A 6053-nucleotide genomic window follows, 5' to 3' on the forward strand; every position below is an offset into this window, starting at 1 on the left:
ACTAAGATTTCATTTGAATTAATACACGATCATCAAGATGGAAATCACAAAGCACCATAATAATGTTAAGTGAAATTTAATAATCAATTTAGACATTATAATTAGAAAACCAGAGATGAGTACCTACCTACCTACACCTTTTATACGATTTGATAATGGACCCTTATTTACTCATACATGACGTCTTAATATTCTTTTACCTACTCATTGAGTGCCGCGTTTTATCAATATAAAATACTTCATTAAAATAGTGTAACTGTGCAAAATAGGTATGTCGTACGGCGCTCGGACCTATTATAATCACCAACACGAAGTGCTCGGAAACGATCAAGAGTTATTTTTGTTCAGTTAAAGTTGAAAAAACGATCTTTATATTTTTTAAAGAAGGTAAGCGCACAACACGAAAAATCAAAAAAATATACTTAAAATAAAATAATTGATCTCCACGGATTTTGATTTTGCTGGAATGCTGGAATGTAAACGAAATGAGAATATTGTGTGAAATACGAAACACCAGCGGAAAGGTTATAGACATCGGGAAGTGGTTAGAAAAGAAAGACAAAACAATCATATTATTTCGTATTAGTACATTTCACTTCGGCGTGGCCGCTGGAATTCCAAAATTAGGGTTTAGGGAGCGAGTAAATTACTTTAACCTTCCACCGGTCGTGCACCTTTTAATAGCAGATTTAAGGACGCACGTAGAAATCACACATATAATTTATACACGCCTGTTTAAAATTTATATTTAAATGCGTAAACCTCCGCTCAGAATCGAATACAGCCATAATTACAATATTATGTAATATGCGTGCATGATGCATCTCGATGCACTTAATGATAGTAATATACTAAAATATTACTATAGGCAGACCGAACTAAGCCGCTAAGTATTATAATGTGCAACTCGTAAAAATATTATATGAGTTAAATAATTAACATAACGAATTATAGTCAATCAACCGAAACTCCTATATTAAACTATATCCCATAATAATGTGTAGGTACCTATAATGTTCATTAAACAATTAGGTAACATCTGTATTAGGTATATAGTATGCTAAGATAAATATAGTTTTTAAATCAGTGTTAACGATAGTTTTATTTTTTTTTTTCAAAATAACAAGCCTATATGCGCACTATTGCTACCCATGCGATATAATAATATTATAATATAGTAAAATGTAATGTAATAATTAATGTACAAGTCGACAGTAGTAGTAAGTCTTTTTATAGCGCTTTGCTACTCGTGTATCCATTAAATTATATTGACTATAATATGATACGGTGTAAATAAGGATATGAAATTTAATTTCTTTTTTCAAAATTTGTAATAATATAATAGGCGTATACTGTATACCATAATATTGTATTTAAGTAGATATGCATACAGGTACTTCCTAATGGAAACACAAGCTCTAATTTTTTATTGATTTGAAACCAATAGGTTAAGGTTATGCGAGCCTAATAATATCGAAAACTTTAATATAATGCTTTTATCAACAGTAATTGTATAATATAAATCAAACCGTTTAGTCGTTGTCGTTCACCGTATTACCATTTTATCAAGGTGTCTCATTCTCATAATTTATTCGAGTGAATATGATTTATTAGAAATTTGATTTGTAGGTAACTAATATATTATATATACACCACTAACCGCTAATACCAATAATAATAATAATATTTATTATTATTGTCAATAACAACAGTATATGCATTATTTTGCAAGGAAAAATAAACATATTGACACTTCCCCAATAAGCATAGCTTGTGGTAGGGCATAGTGAGTTCAAATCTATAATAGTATACATGTATAATATACATTAATTAAAAACTACACCAAAATGTATAAAAGAATTTATAAATAAATAACCATTAATTAATATCTAGTTAAATAAACTATCAAAGGTTATGAGAAAAAAAAACAAAAGAAGAGCAAAAACATAAATATTAAAATTATCAGATGTACCTACATGTTATTAGAATCTAAGTATTGAATGTAATTAATAAATTGTTTTTTATTGAAGCATTTTAGGTGACTAAATTGATATTATATTCCCTGAATACAGCAGTTCCAACAAAAAGGACACTTTTTTTGGCCAAAAACAGTTTTACACTTAAATTAGTGAAAATTTAATCATTTTTAGATTCTGAGCGAAGAAGAGGAAGCTAGTGGTTTTACAATGGCGTTTATTATTTTTTTTTCTCCTGAATACAAAATTTCATCCAGAAGGAGGGCTTCGATTTCAAAATATACCTAGTATCTTATATTTTAGCGAATTGGATGAAGATGATACTTTAGAGAGGTCATTTCCTAGGGACAAAAAAAAAATTCGAGTTATTGAGACTCGGCTGTATACAGTTTTTAGTTGAAAGCAGATACCATACTATATTGTTAAGTACTGTTGTACATATTTTGTACTCTTAGGTATATCTATTTGAATAAATATTAATAAAACCATCTTTATACTGTTTATACATTTTGATTTTGTTATAATATTATATAACATATGAACCAAGGTACTGTGTACGAAAATCCTTAATGCTAGTGTCCCTGGTAAATATATTCATTGCTATAAGATACGTGCACATGAACTCAATACAGATAATATGTATAATTATTACAAGACTATTGGAGTTTATACCTTAATGTAGTGCGCTTATATAATGTACCGTAATTTGTAGTATTTTAATGATGGTCATTATAGTAATAGGTATATATGAATAAAAGCGATGGATGAAAATAATACAAATTAAAAGCCTTATAAATTGGCTATAAATTATAATATACATTTTATGCAAAACAAATGATAACATGTCTAGTGTTCGGAAGTTGTATTCCATATTATCATATTTGATAGTCTTTGTAAATTAATTCTCATAAAAACCATTTTTTATAAAAGTCTCGTGTTATAAAAGTTCATTTCCATGGAAACTTTCTTATCTATAATACAGCCATACTAATAAAACAAATACCTACATAATATAATGGTAATATAAGTTAGGTTATACAAAAATATTAAGCTTATTGAATAATATATAATTAAAATAAAATTGTTTTCTAGTATTATAATATGTAGTAACTAAATATGTAATATTGTTATCTTCACGTTTTTCGTATAGGGTGAGGTGATAGTCAAAATTAATGGATTTAATTTCTTAGGTATTCATTGTATCAAAATAAATATTAAGTAAAAGTCAAAATAAAATTTTACTCTTTCACGACCATCCCCAACTGTGGGTTATTTCTACTAAATAACAATCAAAAATATTACCTATACTCCAAAATTAATATTGAATTGGAATAAGATTGTATTATTATATACTAGATTTATGACTCGTATGAGTAGTTCATACATAATATTATATTATGCGTAAGTGTCTAACCCATGGTAATACCTCATTTGATAATATTTACAAGTGATCAATTGTGGCACATTGACGCATTACTTAAAGATAACATTTTTTTAACAATTGATTTTTATGCGAGACTTGGCTTTATGACACGCGATTTTTAAACCCAAGTTCATACCAAATACATATAATGTTAGTTATATGTTTAAACATAGTGTGCGTTGTCTATATCAGGGGTCGCCAACCTATTCCAACAATTGAGTCAAAACGTTAAGTATCTACATGCATTGCAGCTTGCCAGCATAAATTTGCATAATAAGTAATATGTACACCGATAGGTATTATTTTGCTTTCCTTATTTTGTAATCGGAAAATTGTATGTTTATCTTCGTTGATAGTAATTAATACTTTACTTTGTATGTAAAACGTAAAGTTGTGTTTAAGTATTAAACTTTAAGATTACGCACGTGATCAACAGAATATACCTATATTAAATGTTAATAGGATCGACTGGTTGGTGACCAGCTGGTGGACTTGGCATATTATATTATACCAGTGTTCGGGAGGACTGCGCGTTCATCGCGTTCACGTAGTACCTATATTATGTATTTTGTGAATTTGCCGTAAACGTCACTCACTTAATAAATCAAACAGAACATGAACGAAATTCATATTATTTAGAAACTTCAGAGGTTTGTTGATCAAAATTACAGTTTATCCCTAATTTTTTTTTTTGTTTTTCCAAATTATTGAAAAAAAATAGAGGTAACTTTGTACTTTTGTCACGCACCCTTAAAGTAACTATATTTGTATTTCTTCCAGAAAATACATGGAAGTTGAAGATAGATGCATTTTCACTGCTCCAAAATGTGATGACTGACTACCGCAGACAGAAAAAAATCACACAATATCATTGTAAAACTAATAAATCCATTGCTCCACTCAGAATCAAAAATATGTGTTACAGACTACGTGTTCCATACGGGCTACTAAATTTAGTATTTATTTCTGTGCAAGTGAAAACTTAAAAATCATATATATACCTATTGTAAGGCATTATATTTTTAAATTTTAAAAAAGGTTCGCAATTGAGTACCACTCTGCTGTCTACTGTGGGTGTCGAGTGGGGACACTGTAATGACGTGGTTTTAGAAGGTGTAAACGGTAAGAAAAACTCATACGAAGAACCGTGTAATAAAGTTTCAAGCTTATAAACTATTGAAATTGATAATTATTAGTCGATGCACTTTTAAAGCGATTGGAAGCTAGGAATTTCTATTATTTTTTTTCTAACACACGCGCAGAGATTTAAGGCTCAAAAGTTTCAAAAGCTTTCAAGTGAATCTTTTCATGAAATTTGAAAAGTTTCTAAGGTGGTTAAAATGAAAAGTTTTGAATAAATCACTATTATATAATTTGGTTAGATGAAGAGATGTAAAATATACTAGACAATTTTAATTTTGGTAAATGTTGTAAATCAAATTAATGGTTTAAAAGAGCAAAATGAAAAGTTTCAATGTTTTTTGAAAAGTTTCATCGGGTCAGTAAAAACATGAAATTGTACATCTCTGCACACGCTCAACGTGGGAATTTAGACGTGTTATATTTTTAATGAACCAATTATTGATCTAGTGAAGTGACCAGAACTCTGATCTTATATAACTTATATAGGTTATTAAAATGTTTTAAAACTAAAAATTGTTATTTTTTTGCTCTTTAAAAAATTTAACAAAAACGATTAAAGTTTTCTGCATAAAAATGAAATATTCAAACCATCGGAATATTGTGTTTGGCTTGCTCATAGTTTTTGCAGTTGTTGAAAATTTATTTCATACTTAACTGCCATCTGTGTGTGCTACAAACTATACACGCCTCAAGGGAACCTTGAGAATCTTGTATGAGAAGTCCGGTCTTTATTTATTTTATTTTCATTGGTGTTGCTGCAGATACTAGCAATTAAGATATCTTCCATCTGCACTAATGACTTTTTAATTTATTTTCTTAAAATTTCTCTTGAGTTTTTTCAATTTCTTTTACAAATAATTTATAACAAAACCAAGATATTTTTTATAATGGTTATTAATGGATATGAATTATAATCAAATTATGATTACACGGCGAATGAGATAGGCTATTTAGTTACAACAATGTCAAAGAATACAGTCTAATGAGATATTTGTCCGCCATATTATCCATATTGTCCCGATAAACTATGATGATAAATTTATTATCAAGTTCCATGACAATATATACCGAATTCAAAATAACTCCGTAAAAATATTTCATTACAAAATATCTCACGTAAAATATATTAATACAAAATGTTAACCTTTTCCAGGATTATTACTGCTATAACCGCAACTTAAATAAGGTTAGTATTTTTACCGAGATATTTTGGTTTCGGGATATTTTATCGATGATAATTTGATGTGTCTCCTATTATTCTCATGGTTGAATTTGATTTATACAGTGTGTTTCTTTAAAAAAAAAACACGCATTAAATTAAAAACGATTTTGAGAATATTTTTTTACATAATTTGAAATCTTTACAAAATAAAATTTTCAGAAAACAATCATATTAACATCAATATGTTTTAGCCTGGGTACAGATACCTACCTATTTTATGTTTTTAACCGATTTTTCTAATGATCCGATTTTTTAATGATTTGTATATCACCATAGAAACGAATAAAAT

General features: G+C 28.2%; 1 long non-coding RNA gene across 1 annotated transcript; it reads left to right on the top strand.

Annotated features, from left to right (window-relative positions):
- Positions 1-265: 265 nt before the first annotated feature.
- LOC132952949 (uncharacterized) lies at positions 266-4356 on the top strand. Its single transcript, XR_009665541.1, has 3 exons — positions 266-387; positions 3862-4049; positions 4180-4356. It is a non-coding gene; the product is annotated as an uncharacterized LOC132952949 (long non-coding RNA).
- The last annotated feature ends 1697 nt before the right edge of the window (positions 4357-6053 follow it).

This window comes from Metopolophium dirhodum, chromosome 9 (assembly GCF_019925205.1).
Source record: "Metopolophium dirhodum isolate CAU chromosome 9, ASM1992520v1, whole genome shotgun sequence".
Classification (NCBI taxonomy): Eukaryota; Metazoa; Arthropoda; class Insecta; order Hemiptera; family Aphididae; genus Metopolophium; species Metopolophium dirhodum.